The 23313-nt window shown below is 44.8% G+C and overlaps 1 pseudogene; it reads left to right on the top strand.

The window, feature by feature from the left end:
- Positions 1-17251: 17251 nt before the first annotated feature.
- Positions 17252-18301, top strand: LOC142446058 (tyrosyl-DNA phosphodiesterase 2 pseudogene; annotated as a pseudogene).
- The last annotated feature ends 5012 nt before the right edge of the window (positions 18302-23313 follow it).

The raw sequence follows: 23313 nt of genomic DNA, 5'->3' as shown, positions 1-23313 counted from the left end.
AGGTTCATGGCTTTCAGTATGCCCAAAGAGAAAACCGAGGACAGCCTGACTCAGCTTCTTTGCTGGTAAATCCTTGATAATTTCTATTTGGGTATTCATTAGACTGTATTTGTCCTTGCAAATGGGAATTTTGCAAAGAGTTAAGAGTGAATGTTCTTCAAGGATTTCTTTAAAATAAAAAACACAGTGATGCTTTTCGGTCATTGTGGGTTTCAGCAAATCTATCTTCTTTTATACCACTATTGCTTCTGTGTGCTTGCCATTGCTGCTTTTTGGAGAACACAAATTGCAGGTTAGATGCTGACAATCTTCTATAGTTGTCCTTTTTTCTCTATTGTGACTTTTAACTTTCATCTGTCTTCCAAGGGTGGTTGTCAGGTTGCAGTTCATCATACCTGAAGCTACTTTTCCTGGTGCCTAGCTGATCCTAACCACATCCCATCTGGTCCACAATTTGACTCCCCCTTGCCCCTGGCCGTGGCGTGGGATGACTGAGCTTGATGGGCACGCAAGGGCTGGATTGAGAGAGCTCTTGCGTCTTCGAGGCCATGGGCAGCTCATCCGGATTTCAGGCGGGGCAGGCAGGGCCCAGGCAACTCTATGCTTTGGGAAGCCTGATCTGGAAGCCAATTGGAAGGCAGATTGGAAGAAAAGTCCTAGGTAAGGAGACAGACACACACAGAGGGGCCCGCAGTTGCCCTCCACTTGACCAGGATCTAGCCGGCAGATGGGATATTAATGTACACACAGGCAGCGGCATTTCAAACGTTGAAGACTAAATAGATCATTGCAGCTACACTCGTGTGTGATTTAAAAGCAGGTGCTACAACACCCCCAAAGTAATAAGCTTCTCTCAGAGATGAATTAGGATTCAGTCTGGCAATTACATTAAGGTTTCTGATAGATAGCTCACATGGAGAGTTGCAATTATGATCCATATCGCTATTCTGCATGGCGGGCTCGCGTAACTCATCATGTTGGTTTGAAGTTTAATGGGGAGAAAGAATGTAAGAGGTTCCTCACTTTATGGGGAAATGCCTTCCTCTGATTTCTATGATTTTACCGACAGCACCAAGATAATTCTCCCCCCACCCTCCACTGAAGGTGAATAATGAAACCGATCCATATGTAGCTACCTACAGGTAAACTCTCTAGAATGCATACATCTTCTCAATTCACTTAATAAATCAACTTTCATTTCCCATGCAACAAAAGAATTGAAAACCAGATTTCCTGACTTCAGAAATACACACAAAAGGTGGTGTGTGTGGGAGAAACTGCCCAGACCGTGGGGTAGGTAGACCCACACTTCTAAATCCCAGCCCTGGCCCTTCCTGGGTGGGTGTGTGGAGTTAGAGTGTAGCACTGTAAGCGTAGCACAAAGTAGATGCTCCGGAGAGGTGAGTTCGTTTTCAGCACCTCTGCACGCTACATTGCTTTACTCGAAGGGAAGGTCCCAGGTGGCCCAGTGGCTGAGGGCGTGGCTGCTAACGCCAAGGTTGGCGGTGTGAGCTCAGCAGCTCTCTGCAGGAGCGAAGACCTGGCAACCTTCCCCTTTGGGGAGGTTCTACTCTGCCCTGTGGCGTCCCTGTGAGTCAGAATCTATAGGCTCCATGGCAACAGATGTTTGCTTTTGTAAAGCTGAAATACATTGTTATTGACAAAGGGCATCTCAACAGTTTTTACAAGGGCAACTCAACTAATATTCTCAGATAGAAAACGATTGCTTCTAATATTCACATCCTGCCCTTGGGGGGGGTGGTGGATTTTTCCGCCCTAGTCTGCAACAGGCATCTCCCATTAAAACCATAAAAGGCGTCGTATTGAAAAGGTGTTTTCAGAGTCTCTGAAACACGGCATGTTTTAGTTGGAAGGATGTTGAAATGCAGACAGGCACCTGGTTAGTGTTTGCTTAATGGAATAGCCATCTCCCTGCAGATCTTGACATGGCACCAGCTCTGCTGCGTCAGCCCCTGCTTCGCAGAGAAGGTCCTGATACTGGCCCAGACTCCTGGCGTTTATGCTCAGGGAACAACCACCCCCCCCAACACACACACACACACACACACACACACACACACACAGACTTGGAGGCAACTGCCACTTTGGGGAGAGAAAACCAGAGACTGGGGTGAGCGTCTTCCCGGGACTAGGCTTTGCAAAAGCTTAACATCTGAAGGCAGATCCTGGAGAATGGCAGAGGTGGGGCAGTTCGGAACCTGCCTTCATGGCCAAGTTGAAAACCATTCATAGACGAAGCTGTAAAAGAGGCCTGCCATACTGCACGGCTCTGGAAATACCCAGGAGACTGGGATCAGAGTACTCCGTGCAGGGCAGAAGACTTGCAACATCCTCCCTGGAAACGAGAGTGCCGTGTCTGTCCTCCTTACTAGGATACCTTTAATCCTTGAATACAACACAATTTGTGGGCAGCTGGAGGACCTGGTTGTAGTTGGGACACTGGGAGGTTATAGCAGAGCTGGGAATCCACCTCCTCAAATGGTCCATAGGTGACTGGCTATATAGTTCAAATGGAACGCACTAGTGGTTGAAATTAGCATGAACTTTAATACCTGACTTGCAGTCCCAACGCTGCCTCAAACTTGTGATACTTTTAGGATAGAACCGCACCTCCTTCGTCGCTTTCTCCTATGGCGGTGTGCACTGAAATTGTCCCACTCCCCTTTGTTTACGTTCTCAGCTGGGCAGGAAGGAAATCTCTCCTAGATCGGCGTGAAATCTTTCCATGTGCATCACATGCCCTGCTGCTGGGTCTGTGCTGGCTGCCCGTGGACAGGCTGGTTCTTCTGTGAGTTCATGGGCTAGTCACCAATCTGCACTTGGCCCAAGGAGCTGCTTTGGAGCAGCGACTGTATTCTGGCCTCATCAGGTCATTCAAGGGGTCTGGAGAGCTAAATTAAGATATTTCCTTGAAAATGATGTTTCTATGGAAACTGTGCCAAAGTTGAGAAAGCTAAGGGTTTTAATAGTTTTTTTTTAATTTTTGACTGACAGCTTATCATTTGACTATTAACTTAAGATAAGAAACCTTACTGGCCCTGTGGGTTCCGTATTGGGCTGCTAATGCAAGGTTGGTGGGTCAAGTCTACCAGTCACTCTGAGGGAGGAAGATGAGATTGCTCCTGTAGATATTTACAGCCGTTTGCCGTCACTGTGAGTCAGAATGGACTCGGTGGTAGTGGGCGTGGTTTGGATTAGGAGATGATGGTGTGGTTGGTACCTGCTGAACTTCCCTCTAACAGATTTCTCACAATGCAGCACAAGGTCACCAGCAGGGGGCAGCATCCATCCGTAGTGCACAGCTGCGGGAAGGAGGGAGAGCCTAAGACAGATGAGCTGTTGGTGCACAGGAGTCCTTAGGGAGCATCCTGTTCATCCACCGTACATATGGAGTTCCCTAGATGGCGATGAGCTGGGACCACCTCCTGGCCGCGCAGTTATACGGTGCGCACCCCTTACCAAGGGTTCTGAGATGTCCGACGGCACAGAAACCTGTCTAATTTGCCTCGTCCAGGATTGCACAAACTCACTGAGTCCTAGACCCCTTTTGATGTACCTGACAACATTTCATATCTCTGTGGGCAGCATGCAGCTGGGGAAGCTCTGGAGAGTTCCCATCACACTTTACCTCCACACACCCCTTGGGGAGGAGTTCTGGTAACTAACAGCAAGGTCCAAAGTTCAAAACCACCAGCTGCTCTGAGGGAGAAAGATGAGACTTTCTACTCCCCTGAGGAGTGAAACTCACAAGGGCAGTTCTACCCTGTCCTCAAGGTTCACTCTTAGTAGTGACTTAATGGCAGTGAGTTTTTGTGAGCCCCTTGTGACTAGTCTCAAAGGTGAGATCTAGAGTTGATTGGAAAGTGAGATAAATGCTATGTCTATTTCTTATTCTTGTTATATTATGATGGAATATAAATAATAAAATAGTATACAATGGTTTTAAAAGCCATTTATTAGTATATAATTCCACATCATATAATTCAATAGTTCAATCATATTAAAAAGTTATACAATTTTCACCACAATCAATTTTAGAACATTTTATCCTTTCTTGTTCTCATTGTTACTTGTTCCCCATTTTCTTCCAACCTTCCCTGCCATACCCTCATGAAACCAGTAATCCAGCTACTGTCTGGATCACCTACCCTGGATTTTGTATACAGAAAAAAATTTTAATCCAAATGAATAAAAAACAACAATAAAGAAGCCAATCCAACATTTTTATAGGGGTAATTCGGTGAAGAAATTCTCCCTCTGATGTGACCACCATTACCACCGTATTCTATTTTTTTTTTTGTTTTTCTTTACCACCGTATTCTAAATGACTCTACTAGGTTTCCTAAGTGACGCGTCCCCTTTTAGCGCCCTCCCCATCCCTGTAATCACTTGGAAACATGGACAAATGTAGATGTGCCTATTTTACAGGGTGAGATCATAGATCACTTGTCCTTTCCTGACTGATGTATTCCACTCAGCATAGTGTTTGCAAGCTTTATCTGTGTTGTGGCTGATACAGCAGGGTGCTTTTCTGATCTGTAATTATGAGACTACCTCTTCTTACTTGCTCTAGAAACAAAATGTCATGGATAGGTGAAATTCCTATGCACCTCAACTTCTGGGAACATCAAGAAGATTGAGGGAGACAATGGGAGCAGGTATTACGGGGTCAGGTGACAATAACACAAACAGCAGTTAGTAGTTCAAGTTCACCAGCAGCTCCCTGGGAGCTTGCTGTGGCTCTCTTCTGTCGAGATGACAGGTCGGGGAGTCTACACAGATGTTCTGCTCTGTTCTGTGGGTTGCTAGGAGTCAGAATCCACTCAAAGGTAATGGGTTTGGTGGTTTGGCTTGTTTTGTGTTGTGTGTGACTTTTCAGGAACGTGGCCTAAAGCTTGGAAGCCGGCCCTAAGTTCTATTTCTCACCCACCTTGAGAACATTGTGGATGCAAGCACGTGCTTAAGAGCTTGAGGCCTCTGTCTTAGAGTGTCTGTATGAGTAAGTCGTTATTTAACTTGGACTTAGGGAGATTTCAAGGTATTAGGGCCAGGAAGACTGCGTGAGAGTCACTGCCATTCTCAGTAAGCAGTTCCTTTTGAACTTATTAAACCTCTCAGGCTCGGCTTCCCTGAAATGATTGCATGCATCACAGTGGCCTACTAATTAAAGATATCCACAGCCACATCCATATCCACATATTGCTAACCGTCATGCCCCAAATCGGATCCTGGACTCCTATCGAAGACAATAAGCGAATCCCCCCCTCAATTCTTGCTGTGCTAATAGGGGGCACTAATGTGGTCAGAGGTCGGGCTTTGGGTTTCGGCAGGTTTAGTCCCACAGTTTAATAGCTGCATCCTAGAGAAAGATACTTAAATGCTTTCAACCACAGGATATCCTCATCCATAGAGTGAGAATAATGACATTTACCTCATAGGAATTGTGGTTCTGATGAAGATGATAAGTAGTATTGTGCTTTGTCAGGGAGAGATAGGCCATCGATAAATAGCAGCTCTTTTTGTTGCTACTGTTTTTAAATGAGCAAATCCATCTTGGGAGAAGTACAGCCAGGAGAATCCTTAGAAGCAAGGATGGTGAGCTGTTGTATTGTATACTTTGCTGTGTTATCAGTCCTTGGAGATGATGTCCTGCTTGGGTTCAGATGCTCAATGGGTTGGATTGGCCCAGGGATTGCAACAATGGGCAACAATGAGCTCAACCATTTATTGAGAAGCCACAATGGAGAGTCGGCCATGACTCGGCACTGGGGGTGTAGTAGTTTACTCAAAAGAGAGACTCAGTGAGGAGTGCTCCCTGAGAAACAAGGCAGGAGAGAATTCCAGGCCTCGGGTGCCCAGTGCTGTAGACTCACTCTGGAGAGGAGCTAAGGATTTTGGCATATATCACATTAGTGGAATTCCAAACACAATATAAGGACTCTGCTCTCTTTCTCTGTGTTTGTTATGCCTTTCATTGTACATGCTACCGACTACTCCTTGTTCCCAGCCTTAATCACCCTCTTACATCCTCTTGGACAAAACTGAGCTGTGACCTCCTCCATGAAGTCTTCTTGGACTACAGATGGAATTAGGAGTCATTTTTTCTGGCACCAGCAGCCCCTGCCCAACACTTCTTTCCCTCTCATTTAGCATATGAGTTGTCATTGCCTCTGTTTTTGAGCATTTTCCCTAGACTGAATCTCTTGATGTCAGACATGGTGTTGATGTAAGGACGGTGCATGTTCGGGTGGTAATGTGTATGCATGTTCGGGTGGTAATGTGTATGCATGTTCGGGTGGTGATGTGTATGCATGTTCAGGTGGTAATGTGTATGTATGTTCGGGTGGTGATGTGTATGCATGTTCGGGTGGTAGTGTGTATGCATGTTCGGGATTTCAGTGTGTATGCATGTTCGGGTGGTGATGTGTATGCATGTTCGGGTGGTAGTGTGTATGTATGTTCGGGTGGTAATGTGTATGCATGTTCGGGTGGTGATGTGTATGCATGTTCGGGATTTCAGTGTGTATACCATAGCCTCCTTGCAAAGAACCTGGGAATGTATGCTATCAACTGTTATGATGACTATACTAATATTTAAATGATGCTTTGCAGTTTACAAAGCACTCCCTCGGTCTTTCTTGACTTTATCCTCGCACAGCCCCATAAGGTGAGGCGGGGAGCCTCGGTAGAGCAGGCTCTGCTTCCTTCCTGCTCAGCCAGATGAGGAAGCCATGTCGCAGGGTGGCGTGGGCTGTATAGCATTCTGCAGTCAAATGCCAGGGCTGGAGTTCAGATCCACAGCTGTGGGGTTCCTCATCCCTTTTCCTTTTCTTTGTCCATAGGCCTTGTGTGGTTTTGCTTGCTTGTTTATCAGCAACCATTCAAGAAAGAAGGACACACAGAGAGAGGGAGTCATGTAACATGTGCATGTGCACACCCAGATCTCATTGGCCAGAGCAGCGAGTATATGATTGATTAGGTCAGAGGCTCCTGCTCAGAGAGTTCTCCTTCCCCGAAATGACTTACCTTTGCCCCCTGTCCTGTGGTCTGACAGCTCTCTCCTCACAGCCATGAAGCTGATTCTCATTCACAGCAGCCCTGTGTGACAGGTAGAATGGCCCTTGTGGGTTTTGTCACTATAAACCTTTTTAGGGCCAGAAAGCCTCACTTTCCTCCAAGAAAGCTTCATTTCCTTCCTCATTTTCCTGGTGAGTTTGAACTGACACCCTTGTTGTTAGCACTCCAGTGTGTCTTCCACCTCCCCATCCTGGGCTCTTACATCTCCCTACCCCCCCCCCCCCACCCGCAAAGTAAATCTAAATATACTACAATAGGGATTGGGTGGTGAATACTCGAAATAGTAGCTACGGAATTTCTGCTGAGCCCCATGTGCCTGCAGGAAGGGCAGAGTGCCTTGCAAGAAGGGCCAGGGATAGACAGGGAAGGAAACAAGCGTCTCTGTCCTGACAGCCTTGTTTCAGATGGGTTTTGCAGTGCCATTTCTCCTTGCTGGACCAGGCTGGGAAAGGTGGCCTGTCCAGCCACGAGACCAGTGCTGGGGAGGACTGTCCTTCCTGCCTCTCTGCCCTGCACTGAGTCTCTTCACATGGCCCTTTCCCTTGAGTCTGTGGTGGGTGGGGGTGGGACAAAATACAATGAGAGCGTGTGAAGGATTTCCTCCCTACGTCTGAAGGCGTTCCCTGTTCCATTTGTCCATGTTGATCGACATTTCCTGGGTACACCGCAGATGGCTTGCAGGGTGCTCTGTGATGGGTGTACACCTTGCAGGGATGGGTCACCTGAGTGAGTGATCACCTACTCTGCCAACTAAGTGTGTGTGGCTTACGAGAGCGATTGGTCAGTTTGTGATCTCCCCACTGGGAGGCCGTACACGTTGAAATGGACAAGCAGGAGATCTGTAGCCAGCCCCATAGGAACAAAAGGAAGCTGGAGGAGAAGCAGGAACAGACGTGGAACAAAGCAGGAAAGAAGAGGCAGAGAGACAGGGGAGGCAAGCCGACCAACAGACGCACTGCCATCGAGTAGATGTCCATTCACAGCCACACGGAAGGACAGGGTAGACTGCCCCTGACTGAAAGGGGCTCTAGGAGCGAGGGTGGTAACACGTGAGGCGGTGTCAGGCACGACAGGGACCCAGCAACAGCCTCGGCGCTGGTAGGTGGCAGGATGAAAGTGAGGTCAGGGGGATCAGGGGAGGACCACACATTAGGGAGGAGCTGAGACCTCTGCCCTTCACTGAAGATGGGACACCTTGTCTATTTGCTTCCTCACCCTGATTCGTAGCTGGCGTCTTAAAAAACAGATCAGCTGTTCTCTGTGCGGCCTTCGCGACAGATTGCTGAACCCTGACAAGAAGCAGGGGAGGAGGGAGTGCTGGGGAGGGACAGCTGGGATCAGAACTCTTAAAAAAAAGAGATCTCTTTCTCTGCCAGTTGGGAAGGGCATTTGGGGTGAGAGAGAAGCGCCACCCTGTCTTCAGTGCCAAGCCTTTGGCAAGACGTCTGTGAGCTCCTCCTATGGCTGGCGTAGGGTCTACCTCTCGGGCTGGCAGCTTCCTCTGCGTGTGCGGCTGCTGGCCTGAGAGACAAGGCACAGATGGGTTTCTGTCCACACGAGGATGCCATGGAGGACTCTGAGGGGATGGGATCGCCTCCAGAGTGCAAAGGGATTGTGGAATGGAAAGAATTTCTTCAGATTGATTCCAGGAACATCACGGGCTTATGTCTGTGCCCTATGAAACACAACAGTGGGATGAGTAGTTTCTCTTTGTAAATCCACAATTAACAGCGCCGTCCACAATACTGAAGAGCGGGGATCGGTGTGGCCTCAGCCACCCTGGGCTGATCGTGATTCACACGTCTCCTCAGGAGTTAAGTCACTCGGGTTCAGATGCTGCTAATAGGGACCCAGATGCGGTTACTACCCCGCCCCTCCCATCACGTCACAGTCACCGCCCACCTGAGCTAGATGTGGGCCTCAGGGGCCTGGAGACAGCGGGGCTGGTGCGGAGAGCTCAGAGCTGTGGGAAGTGAGGCACAGGTAGGAAACTCAGTCTGAACCTTGAGCCTTCAGGATAGAGTGGCTCAAGAGGTTCCTTGGAAGACATGCTGCGGCCGAGTCAGGGAGCAGGTGGGCCTTGAATGCCCATGGATGGTTTTCTTTTTGAGCCGTTGCATATGCCTAGGATGCGCCTCACCACCTCCAAAATCAACCCTCTGCTCCTGGTTCAGCCAGGTGCGTACACAATGAGAGTGAGAGATGCTTCTCTTGCTGCCTCTGATTTGTACTTGGTTGTGATGGACATGAGGCTGAACAGGTATTGGAGGGAAAGGGGAATCAAGTTTGATAGAAGATATTTGTTTATGATTCATAAAATGATTTTATTCTGGGCTCTTACAGCTCCTATCACAATGCATACAAACTCCCTTGTGTAAACACATTTGTATATTTGTTCCCATCATCATTTTCAAAACATTTTCTTTCTACTTGAGCCCTTGGTATTAGTTCATTTCCCTGCCCCCCTTCCAACCTCCCTCATGAAGCCTTGATAATTTATAAATTTCCTTCCCCCAATCCCCATATCTTACACCAATCGCTGTCTCCCTTCATCCACATTTCTTTTGTCCAACACCCTAGGAAGGGATAATATGTAGATCATTTTGATTGGTACCCCCTTTCTCCCCCACCTTCCCTTTCCCCTCCTGGTATCTCCATTCTCATTATTGGTCCTAAGGGGTTTATCTGTTCTGGATTCCTGTTGCGATCCTTTATCTGTGTACATGCTCTGGTTTAGTCAGGTTTGTAAGGTAGAATAGAGGCCATGATAGTGAGGCGGTGCAGGAAGCATTCAAGAACTAGAGGAAAGTTGTATGCTTCATCAGTGCTATACTGCACCCTGACTTGTTCGTCTCTTCCTTGTGACCTTTCTGTCAGGGAATATCCAATTGTCTACAGATGGGCTCTGGGTCTCTACTCTGTGCCTCCCCCGCCCCCATTCACATTGATATGATTTTTTATTCTGGGTCTTTGATGCCTGGTACCTTATCCCATCAATACCTTGTGATCACACAGGCTGATGTGCTTCTTCCATGTGGGTTTTGTTGCTTCTCAGCTAGGTGGCCGTTTGTTTATCTTCAAGCCTTTAAAACCCCAGAGAGTATATTTTTTGATAGCCAAGGACCATCAGCTTTCTTCACCACATTTGCTTACACGCCCATTTTGTCTTCAGTGACCGTGTCGGGAAGGTGAGCACTACAGAATCCTGGATTATTAGAACAATGTGTTCTTGAATTGAGGGAGTCCTTGAGTCAAGGTCGATCTCTCCTGATACCATGCCCAAAGTACAGGTGAGGAGGTCTCACCATTCTCACTGCTAAGGAGCAACCTGGCTGTCCTTCTTCCCAGGCAGGTGTGTTTGTCTGTGGTCCTTTCAATATTCTCTGCCAGCACCAAAATTCAAATGCACTGGTTCTTCTTCAGTCTTCCTTATGCAGTGTCCGACATTCACATGAGTAAGAGCAAGTTGAAATAATCATGGCATAGGTAAGGTGCACCTCAGTCCTCAAAGTAGCATCTTTGCTCTTAACTACTCTTAAATGCTCTTGCGCACGAGACCACCTGAAGCAATGCGTCCTTTGATCACTTGACTGCAGCTTCCATGGTTTTGACTGTGGATCTAAGCAAGGTGATATCTTTGACAACTTCAGTCTTTTCTCCGTCTTTCATGAGGTTACCTATTGGTCTAGTTGTGAGAGTTTGGGTTTTCTTTAAATCCATTGGCGATCCATACTGCAGGCTGCACTCCATGGTCTGCATCAGCAAGTGCTTCAAGTCCTCCTCACTTTCAGCAAGCAAGGCAGGGACATCTGAGTAACAGAGGTCCTTAATAAGCCTTCCTCCATTCCCGATGCCTTATTCTTTATCACATAGTCCAGTTTCTGTGATGATTTGCTCAGCATGCAGATTGAACAATTATGGTGAGAGGATACAGCCCTGATGCACACTTTCCCTAAGTTGAAATCATGGTGTATTCCTTCATTCTGTTTGCGCGACTGCCTCTTTATCAGCGTACAGGTCCCCTAGGAGCACAATGTAGTGCCCTGGAATTCACACTCTTCTCAAAGCTATCCATAGTTTGTTATGATCTACATAGTCAAACACCTTGCGTAGTCAATAAAACTCAACTAAACATCTTTCTAGTATTCTCTTTGCCTTCGATTAACTTCCATCTGATATCAGCATGATATCTCTTGTTCCACATTCCCTTCTGAATCTGGCCTGAATTCCTCTTGGCAGCTCCTTCTCAAAGTATTACTACAACCATTATTAAGTGTTCTCTAGCGAAATTTTACTTGCCTGCGATATCAATGACAGTATTTGATAATTCTGAATTCTATGGGGTCTCTTTCCTTTGGCACAAGCACAACTATAGATCTCTTCCAGTCGGTTGGCCAAGTAGCTATCGTCTAGATTCTTCAGCGTAGGCGAGCGAGGGCTTCCAGTGCGTCCTCGGTTGATAAGTCACTTCAATTGGCAATTCATAATTTCTGGAGCCTTGTTTTTGCCTATTGCCTCCTGGGCAGCATAGATTTCTTCCTTCAGTACCGTTGTTGTTTGATCACACACTACCTGCTGACATGGTTGCACATCGACTGTTCTTGGCACAGTGAGTCAGTCTGTAGTCTCTCTGCTTTGGATGCTGCCTGCATCTTTCAACACTTTGTGCACAGAATCTTTCAGTGTTGCAACTTGAGGCTTAATTTTGTTTTCTTTCGTTCATTCAGGGTGAGACATGCAACACATGTTCGTCCTGTTGGGTTTTCTAATTCTATGCCTCTGCACATTTCATCATAATATTTAACTTTGTCTTCTTGAGCTGCCCTTTGAAATTTTCTGTTCAGCTCTTTAACTTTGTCATTTTTTCCATTCGCTTTTGCTGCTCCATAAATAAAAGCAAGTTTCAGAGTCTCCCCTGACATCCATTTTGATCCTTTCTTTTTCACCCTGTCTTTTAGATGAGCGTGGTCTCTCTCTATGTATGTGGTTCTTCATGCTCTCCGACAGCTCACCGGTCTTCTCTCACTAGTATTCAAGGCGTCAAATCCTTCTTAGCTGTTCTTGAAATTCAGGTGAGATGGACTCAAGGTCATATTTTAGCTCTTATGGACTTTAAAAAATTTGATTCAGTAACTATGAGACGTGGTACAGCATTTGCATCTCTAAAAGTTCCCAGATGGAAAGAATGGTGGTGGTGGTGGTGGTAGTAGTGATTGATTCCTAGGGAATACTTTATGATTTACTTGTAATCTCCCAAATCTACTTGAGTAAGTTTTACTATCCCCACTTTAGCGACCCCAGGCAGCTAAGCGGCTTGCTAAGGGCATGACTTTAAAGAGAGTCCGGATTTGAGCTGAAGAATACTTACTTCCACAATCCAATCTTCTCTCTCCTCCACTCTTCCACATGACGAGCCATATTGAGCTTCTGCCATATTCTCATCCATGTCCCAGGTGCCATTGAAATGATAAGGTTTCTCCTTGATTCATTTTTAAAAACGTGGTTTCCATCATGTGAACAACTGAGAGAGAAGCTCAATGTATGTACCAGAATAATAGACCTAGGAGATAGCCAATGGCCCAGGGCCCAAAGGCTTTGTGACAAAGAACACCTACAGGTGTGGACTACAGGTGACTCCAGTCAGAAAGAGAGGTGACTGTGGGCTGCAGAAAGCCTCTTATGTGAGCAGATAGTGAAGCAGGACCAGAAGGACATGACTAGAACATATGAACAAGGCTCTCTGCACTCTGCCTCCCACTCAGTTATGAGCCAGAAAAGGGGCGAGATTGAATAGTAGCTCTGTATTCAGCTTCTTGCCTTCCTTTAAACAGATAGCCAGCATTGGGAACATTTTCACAAGCTGTTGTCTAGGGGCTTCTTGCATATATATTGAACTTCTGATGAATCTGCTACTTCTTATGAATTAGAAGAATGATGACTCATGTATCTTGAGCACTAAGTGACAGCTGCTCCCTCCCCATCCCCCAGCTCAGCTATGCACTGAAGATGGGTGTCTCCCGGTGTAGTGCCCTGGTGGCCCCTGTGCCATATACTCTGTAATAAGTGTATAAAGAGGTCACTCAACCAATGACCCAATTTAAGTCTCATCCTTTTTGGCATGGACCTCTGACTTCTGGGGAATCCACCCAGCCTGGTTCTGTTTCCTTACCTTCTAGATTGAATACATGGGCCCTGTGATTGGACAGTGTCAGGGGCCACACTGGAGCTACTTTGAGGAAGACACAGGACAGGTGACAGTGACACACTTCTCAAGGGGTGTGGCTGTGCATCCTGGAAGTCACTTGTATTGCCCTTCTAGGGACTGGCCTGTCTTAGGAGAATACTGGTGTTAATAATGGCCAGCAGAGGCAACAACTGCCAACAGAGTCCCTCATTGATCACCAAAAGCCTTGCCGTTCCAGAAGCCCCAGCCAGCCAGCCAGTCCCCGGTAGCTTTTGCTGCCTGAAATCCTAGCCATTGGCCCTATTGATGCCGAGGCCCCATGTCTGTGCCTCCTTCCCATCTCCCGCCAATGAAATGCCCATGGCTGGGCTCGGACCAAAAAAGAACTTTCTTTGGCTTTGGCATAGTGGATCCCATTGCTTTCAAAGTTGTGCTCTCGCTAAGAAGGGGACTAGTACTGAGGCAGTTTCCTCTCACCGTGCCTCTCACCGTTAATAGAGAGGTCAAACCAACAGAGGTAAAAAGAGACAGTCTCCAAATTCTCAAGCCTGCTTGGTAGCACAGAGGTTTGGGACACTGGTTCTTTCTTCTTGGTCTGGGTTCCCTCGTTTGTGGAATTCACATAGGAATTTGTGATTTGCATAAGTAGAAATGGGCTAGGAGATATACATTCCTCAGTGAAAAGCCTTGGCATGCAGGTGTGCGTGAAGTCCCACAGCTCGGGCCATGGCATGATTCTTGCTCAGACTCTGAGGGCTGAGTGTATGGTTTGCTCATTCCTGTCAGCGACCACCTATTGGAAGTCCGAATGGGGAGTGGGGTGCGCGTGTCCAAAAGGGCACCGCCTTCGTGTAAGAGGCCACTTGTAGAGGAAGCCACAGTCACAGCTTATAGGGCCCCAGGGCTTTGCAGGCTGCCCAGTGTGGGCAGGGCCCTCGGCATGAAGGGTCACCAAGGATGCGTGAGGAACAGCAGGGAGTGGAGGGTGCTGAGAGGTCGTGCAGGCCAGGCCCACCTACCAAGCCCATAATAGATATCAGACTCAGGTTCTGCCTTCATAAAGCGTAGCAGATGTCACTAGGTACCAAGTTACGCCCTGGAGTCGCCTGTGAAAGGTCTCCTCAAGTGCTCTCTGGGGCAGTGCCTAGATTCAGGGAAGCTGTTAGTGTCTTAGTTTCCCAGGGTGGCTGGAACACAGATGGTTTTAAAGGCTGCTGACCACTCTGGAGCTTAGAAGTTCAAATCCAGGCTGCAGCCGGGTCACTCCTTCCTTGCGGGTGAGTGCCCCTGACATCCCTTGGTTCTGGGACTTGTAGACAGCCCGCACAGGGTGCCTGTCTTTCTGTCTGTCTGTGTATATCTGCGTCTAGTCAGTTCTTTTCATAACTCAGGAGTGATCCCAGTTGGAACCCTCCCTGCTCAGGTAGGAAGTAAATGACTGTCACAAAACTCCCAAGTGAAACGTGGGCTATGGGAACTCTGCTAGAAGCCCCTGAGCAGAAAGCAGTCTGCGTGTGAGAGGTCACAGCCATGGACACTGTATGCAGCGGTTCCGATCTACACATCGGGGTCCCCATGAATCAGAACAAACAATCTCTCCTCTTACTTGAGTAACACAACAAAGAGATTCCTATTTACAAACAGGGTCATGGAGTCGGGAGTTAAGATTCCAACATGAATTTGGTGTGTGTGGGGGGGGGAGGGGTGCAATTTGATCTGTAACACCAGGCAAACACCTTATCTTGGTAGGCCTTCATTTTCTCATCTGTAAAATGGGAATGAAAATGACTGTCTGCCTGTCCATTCCCCTCATAAGAAGTCAGAGGGGGTGACCCATTTGAAAGGGCATTGGGATGTTGTGGACATCTTTAATTTCTGCAGAAGTAGGGGAATGCTGCCCAGCCTGGACTGGAAAGCACCTGCCTTATTTGCTATCTTTGTGACCCATGAGTGCTCAGAGCCTCCCTTCCACATCTATTGAGTTTAATCATATTCTCATCACCGCAGGACCTTTGGGATGATGGGCATTATGGTAAGGTCTAGGAAACACCCAATACAGGCCTGGCACGTAGAATACAAACCTGAAATAGCCACTGTTATAATAATTATAATCATCATAATTATTACATCATCATATACCTGAATGTAGATATTTCTGCCCAGTAGCCTTCATTCTCTGGTGAAATTCCCTTCTTTCCCTTTCTTTCCCTAGAGTAGATTGCAGAGCTCTACTTAGCCTGGAATCAGCCTTGTAGAATAATATTATTTCGCAGAGCCTCAGGGCCTGCTTTCTTTGCATTTCACCCCATTTGATCAATTTTGGATGGAAGTTTCTGCAGGATGGGTGCTTTCAGCCCCTTCTGCAAGCAGGGCTCTTTCAGCCAAGAAACTTGTCTCATTCTTTGTGTAGGAACTTAGCTTTCGTTGATAATAAACTTTTCAATTACATCTTTGTCTGAACTCCTTGGTAGAAAGGGTGTAGAAAGACATGTTATGATTCTAGCTTTCCTAACAAGTTGAGACGGTTGGAGGGTGCTGGGCTAATTAGCATGCTGTCTCCCCTCACAAAGTACCTTTGTGCTGCCTGTCAGCGTCTGCCTGGTAGATACGAAACGCTCTTAAGGCAAATGATATCATGACTGACAACTTAATAGATGTCTTTTTGAGCTAAACATGCTCTCCAGCACTCCAGTCGGATAAAATTAACAGAAGCCTTCGAGTCCACCCTTTCAGACAGAAACTGGTGAGAGAGAGGTGCTAGGAAGAGCCTCCCCACATATGTGCAAGGCATTGGACGCAGCCAAATTGAAGATTACGGGGTTGGATATTTGTCAACTGTCTGCCATCTGCACTGCCAGAGAACCGTTATTTCTACAAGTGATAGTTAATGTTTTGGGGCAGCATAGCTAGTGTGATTCTCAGACATTTGGCAGGCTCTAGACTGATTGCTCTTCCATAATATAATATATTATGTCATGTGATATATGTTATGATATGATGTCATCCTCTGGTTTGTGAACTGATGAAATCAATTAAAAAACCAATGTTTCCTTAGACGTGTGACCTGCATCCAAGAGATGTTCTAGTAAAGCTTGCCTTCTCGCAATCCTGCATCCAATTCAAGATCCTTCGATTTCTGGTGGTTGTTGGGATGTGAGCAAGCAACTTGGTCTCGGAGCTGCACATTTTGAGATTTTGAAATTCCTGAAAGTCCATGAGCTAGCACTTTGTTATATGACAAGCCAAATATTAGGCACATCAGCTCCTGCAACCAGAAAAGTCAGGAGAAGCCATCTGATCGGCATATTTGGGATGTACTAGCCTCCGAATATGTGTGAGCTCTTTTCTTGAAATCCAGCTGTGTTTCTATCTGTCCCTCTTTCTCAATGTGCAATATACTGTATATACTCATGTATAAGCTGAGTTTTTCAGCACAAAAAGTGTGCTGAAAAACGGGTTCGGCTTATAAACGGGTCAGTGGCATGAATGGATGTCATCTGGTCAAGCCCAACTAACAAAAGGAGGAAATCTCATGAAGCCTGACATAGAGTTAATAGCAAAGTGGGTTCAAGATGCATGGGAAGACATTCCAGAAGACATGGTGCTACATGCCTTCCAGAAATGTAGTATTAGTAATGCTATGGATGGCAGTGAAGACTGCGCTTTGTATGAAAATGACAGCAGTGAGGTGATGACGGCGATCTCAGTGAGGACAGTGTCTATGATGACCTCACACCAGCTGAAGCTCTGCACTGGGATGCGGATGATGATGAGTAATCCAGTTTTGAAGGATTTTAACTCTTGACTTTTTAGCTTGGTTGCTGATTGAGCTCAGGGAATAGTACTCTGAAGGTATCATTTTTGGGATTGGCCGACCGTCGAGCCCTCCCAGGCGGCAGTAAAGTCTGAACTGATGGACCCGGCGGCGGGGTGGGGGCCCCGCCCGGGGTGGGGGCCCCGCCCGGGGTGGGGGCCCCGCCCGAGGCGGCGGAAGAAGAGGCTGAGCCGGAGGTGAAGAAGCAGCAGTGTGCTTTGGTCCTGAACTGCGACTCCTCTGTTGCCCAGTGCTACTTGGCGGAAAACAACTGGGAGATGGAAAGAGCAAAGTTGATCTCCTACTTTGAGCCGCCGGTGGATGAGAGCGCCGTGGAAAGCTGGCCCCAGGCCCGTGTCGAGCCAAAACCTGTGTTGACCTCACCAAAGAGGAAGCAACTGATTCCCCTGATTCTAAAATTAGCCCCCCTGAAAATGTCCAGCATGATGGCCGCATGTTCTCCCTCCTTACCTGGAATCTTGACGGATTGGATAAACAACCTGCCAGAGAGGGCTCAAGGGGTGTGCTCCTATTTAGCTTTGTACAACCCAGATGTGGTATTTCTTCAAGAAGTAATTCCTCCATGCTATAGCTACTTAAAGAAGAGAGCAACCAGTTATGAAATTATTACAGGTAATGAAGAGGGATATTTCACAGCCATCATGTTGAAGTAATCAAGAGTCAAACTAAAAAGCCAAGAGATTGTTCCTTTTCCATGCACCAAAATGATGAGAAACCTTTTGTGTGTGCACGTGACCATGTCAGGAAACGACCTTTGCCTTATGACTTCACATTTGGAGAGCACCAGAGGGCATGCTAAGGACCGCGTCAGTCAATTGAAAGTGGTTCTGAAGGAAATGCAAGAGGCTCCGGAGTCCGCTACAGTGATATTTGCAGGAGACACCAATTTAAGGGATCAGGAAGTTACCAAATGTGGAGGTTTACCTGACAATATTTTGGAGGTCTGGGAGTTTTGGGGCAAACCCAAGCATTGCCAATATACATGAGAAACACAAATGAACTCTAATCTAGGAATACCCGCCACTTGTAAGCTTCGATTTGATAGGATATTTTTCAGAGCAGCAGTGGAAGGGGGCCACATTATTCCTCGAAGGCTGGACCTCCATGGGCTGGAAAAGCTGGACTGTGGCCGATTTCCCAGCGACCACTGGGGCCTGCTGTGCGTCTTAGATGTAATATTGTGAGATGCTTCTCAGGTATGAGTTGTAAATGTACTGTGTGGTTTTGTTAAGGATCTTACAAAAATAATTTATACCTGTCTAGAAAAGAAGCTTTAATGTGGGGGAATTAACATACTGAATTATTGTAACAGAATTTTTTAAAGACTGGTTCTATTTTGTAAATTGTGTTCTCAGATTTCAGAACTAAATTAGTGTCTACTGAAAGGTAGGCCCACTTTCAGAATATGAGGTTTCTTAATGAAAGACCACAGCCTCCTGGAGCCTTTAGCAGTGCTCGCAACTGCATTCCCAGTGGGGCCACGGGTCTCCAGGCAAGTCTTTACACTTGGTTTACTTTTATCAATCAGTAATGTTGTGAATAAGTCTTCAAAATAAATTTATTTTGTCCCAATGTCATGGAGAATTACTGACTACTTGGGGGTGTGCATTTTAATTATATTTGACAAACCCAGATGATCCTAAAAGTCCATGATCATCTCTTGACAGCAGTTTTACGTCAGACTTGATGCCGGCCCACTGGCTCACAGTTCATCCTAGGTAAGCAGTCAATGAAACCTTCCACTGTGAAATCCCGCGTGCTTGTTGACTTAGACTTAGAGTTTTCTCGCCTGCAAAGGTAGAGCTGGCCTTGAGAGTGACTCGAGTCAGTGTCATCGGGGCATGAGGCTAATAGAACAATGAATGTGCAAAGACGAAATGGCTTTCTCGTTTTGCTACTTGTAAAATTGAATTTTTTTCAAGAGATGAAAAATGGGTACTTTTAGATGAGTTTACAAAAATCAAACATTTCCACCAGGGAAACTTACTTTAAATAAAGAATTTTACTTATTTGTGGCCTATTTTAGTAAGTTTTTCTGCCTTGTGAAATAAAAGATTTGCTTGCTTCCAAAAAAAAAAAAAGGTATCATTTTTGATACCTTATTGTTTTTGTTGAACCTATTTTCCACTTACTGTGCTGGTTTACTAATGTTAAATGACTTGTTGTCCTTTTATTTATGTTTTTATTTAAAATAAATATTTAAGTACATTACCCTACTGATGTCTCAATTTTTAGTAATTTTATTTTCATTTGTTTTGATTATTGAAACTCACCAATAGCTTCTGCATTTTCCACCCTAGGCTTATAGTCAAGTCAATCAGTTTTTCTGGTTTCCTAGGTAATAATTAGGTACTTCGACGAATATTTGAGTATATACGGTATATTACATATATATATGAAATTCCCTTACTTTTCGATCATTTTTTTTACTCTGTGAAGGTCCTCATAGATATATATGTCCTTCTGTTTTTGCTCCTGTACAGAATATATCCAAAGATACCACCATCCTTTTTTTAACCTTTTATTGTTAATTAGGTACAAGTTTGTAGAGCAGATCATCAGCTTTACATTAAACAATTCATACACATTTTCTTTGAACTCTTCAATTGCAATCCCCTCAATGTGCCACCACATATTCTACTTTCTCCATGTGCTTTATTTCTGCTTCTCCTTATTTGCAAGCCCTCCAAACTTTGTCTTTGAGGAAATGCTTCCTTTGTGTTCTTAAAATAGTTGATTAAGACAGAGATGGGTTAGCTTCCAGACCTGAAGGGTGACTTAAAGGTCATAGTACCTGCAGACCCACCCATTCTCTTTTTGACCAATAAGCCAGCTCTCTTTTATGATTTTGAATTACCTTCCGCATTTTTCATTCTGGTCTACCCAGTATCATCTAATTTGGTTCCTCTTGTGGTGGGCTTGGCAGCATCTTGTTCTTCTGGTTTCAAGGTTGTGCAAACTAACGTTTGCATAGCCACTTGTCCATCTGAGTAATTGATTCCACACACCTTTCCGTTTTCATCGCTCTACTTCCATATGAATTAGAAGAAAGGTAACTCATGGATCTTGGGCACTAAGTGACAGCTGCTCCCTCCTCTCCCCCAGCCCAGCTATGCACTGAAGATGGGTGCCTCACAAACCCCCTGAGGAGTTTATCACTATCACTTGCCCTGTATCTGCCTCAGAGTAGCTCCAGTGTGGTCTCAGACACTGTCCAATCATAGGGTCCATGTAGTCAACTAAAAGGTAAGAAAATGGGACCAGGTTGGATGGATTCCCTAGAAGTAGGAGGTCCACGCCACAAGGGATGAGATTCGTGCCAATCCCTACTCACCAGTAGGATGTAGAGCATTGTCTTTGTGAACTATGCTAAACTAATGATTATCTATTGTCCCCCAAGGCTAAGGTCATTATCCCCCAGAAACCCATTCCCTCAAGGAGTTTGGTTATGTCCAAGAAGTATTTATAACTTTGCTTCCCACATGTTCAGCAACATCTGTCGGTAGGTATATACACGAAGAAGGTAAATATATATCTACAAATATCCTCAGTCAAGTATCTATATATCCAGGGATATCATCTCATTCCCTTTCCCATGAATGTTGTGAAACATTAGGAAGGTTATGATGCATCTACAATATAAATATCTGCTCAAAATCAACAGTATTATAGTATTGTGCACGTAACATTATTTGCCTCTATTGCCTTTGACTATTGAAAATCTCCAACTATCTAACCTTACAGCCGTTATCTTCTGCTCAACTTCCCCTTGTTTTACATTGTCTTTCTCTTCATCCAATTTAATACCTGCCAGTCCTTAAACTTGTGACATGTTCTCCCTTTCCTGGTTGCCATCAGAGTAGGTTCTTTTAGTGTACAAACCTTTTCTAAACTTTTTATAAGAGTGGTCTCATACAGTAGTTGTCCTTTCTTCAATGTGCCTAATATAACAGTGCCTGTATGCAGCACAGTATAAGTATCCATTTTTTGATTGGAGCGCATTTCTTTTGCTTCCTCATTTTTGCTACACTGAAGAGGGCTGTGTTGTGCTGAACATGGATGTGTATATGCATCTGTCCTTGCCATAACTCTTATTTCTTTAGGGTATATACCAAATAGATGGATTGGTGGGTCACAGAATAATTCTATTTCAAATTTTTTGAGCATGTAATTGTACGGCTTTTCAGTCCTACCAGCAATGTTTGAGAAGTCAAATCTCTCCACACATTTTTTTATTATTGTCTATGTTAATTGAACTTTTATGTTTTTATTTTTTCACCTAAGTCACGTGAGTCCTGGGAGGAAGTCTTTCTGCCCAGGGCATGAACACTGTCACAGAGCACCTTTCAATCACTAATTATTGAATAAACTGGAAATAGAGTGGGAAATAAAGTGGGCCTGTGATAGGATTGTTTTCCCACTCATCCTAGCAGAATAGAAATTAGCAGAATACTGGCTATTTTCCAGATTAAATCCTAGGAGGTCATTTTATTCAACTTTGCTCTTTATACAGGGGTAAGGTGCTATCTCATTGTTATTTTGATTTGCATATCTTCTATGGCTAATGACTAATAGCATTTCTTCATATGCTTGTTGGCTGCCTGAATAAGCTTGTTGTCTTCTTCATCAAAGTGTTTATTCATATCACCTGAATATTTTAAAATCATATTATCTTTTTCTTGCTGAAGTGTTAGAGTTTTCTATACATTTTTGAGATTAGTCTTTTGTCTGATAAATCATCGCCCCAAATTTTCCCCCAGTCTGTGCCTTCTCTTCTCTTTGAGTGAAGTCTTCTAATGAAAATAAATGTCCAAGGTTCAGGAGGCCCTAGTCATTCATTTTGCTTCTTGGTGTATGTGTTTTCATTATTTTGTATACCAGATCAGGGACCCTACGTTTCCCCCTACATGTTTATTATTGATTTTATATGTTTTACATGTAGGTCTTTAACTCATCTTCAAGTTATTTTTACCTGTAGAGTGAGCTGTGGGTTCTATTTCATTCTTCTGTAAATGGGAATTTAGTCTGGCCAGCACCATTTGTCAGAGATGTTCTCTCCCCCATCTAATATGCTGAGGTCTATTGTTAAAAATCGTTTTCTGAAAGTGGCTGGGTTTAATTCTGTGCTCTCAGTTCTGTCCCGTTGGTCTATGTGTCTGTTGTAGTGTCAGTAACAGGCTATTTTATGATCATTGCTGTGCAGTAGGGTTTGAAATTGGGAAGTGACTGTTCTCCTACTTTATTTTTCTTGCTTAGTAATTCTTTACCTACCTGAGGTCTCTTTTTTAATATGCAGTTGGTGATTTATCTTTCAGTCTCTTTAAAGAATGAATCTGAAATCTGGATCAGGATTGAATTATATTAACAAATCACTTTGGGCAGTTTTGGCATTTTCACACTATTTAGTCTTCCTATCCATTAACCTTCTTACTGGTATAGGTCTCTTTTGGTTTCTAGTAGTAGAATTTTATAGTTGTCTTTGTGCAAATATTTTGTTCCACTGGTTAGGTTTATTCCTAAGTGTTTTATCTTGGGGTTGGCTATTACCGATGGTATTATTTTCTTGATTCCCTTGTCAGAGCTCTTCTTGTTACTATAAAGAAATCTGACTGATTCCTATATGTTCATTTTGTATCCTGCCATATTGCTGAAAATGTCAATTATCTCCAACAATTTTCTTATGAATCTTTGGGATGTTCTATGGATAGAATTATGAGATCTGTAAATACAAAGAGTTTACTTCTTCTTTGCTACTTTGAATACCTTTAATTTCCCTTTGCTGCCTGATAACTCTGGCTAAGATGTCCCCACAATGTTGAATAGGAGTAAATGCAACCATAATTTCTGGTGGTAGGTAAAAATGATGAGAAGTAGGAACAAATGTGACTTCTGTTAGTGTGAATAGGCATCCAATTCAGGGTTGATGTAAAATAAGTTGGCTTAGAAAATTACGTAATTACTCTGATTACATTGAAATAATTTTAAATGTCTTGAATATAATATTTTTATAGAAAAGATTGCTTTCAGTCTTTAAAAGGAAACAGAACAAAAAGATCAAAGTAGTGTGACTGAGGCCGGTCAGAGTAGTCTGAAGATGCTATTTGTTCTGGATGTTAGTGAAATTGGGTTACTCTTACTTCCATAGCCCCATATCATCCTGCACTTGAAATTCAGGTAACACTAAGTCATTTTCAGT

The sequence above is a fragment of the Tenrec ecaudatus genome, chromosome 4, assembly GCF_050624435.1.
Source record: "Tenrec ecaudatus isolate mTenEca1 chromosome 4, mTenEca1.hap1, whole genome shotgun sequence".
Taxonomy (NCBI): Eukaryota; Metazoa; Chordata; class Mammalia; order Afrosoricida; family Tenrecidae; genus Tenrec; species Tenrec ecaudatus.
This window is presented reverse-complemented; position numbering and strand designations above follow the sequence as displayed.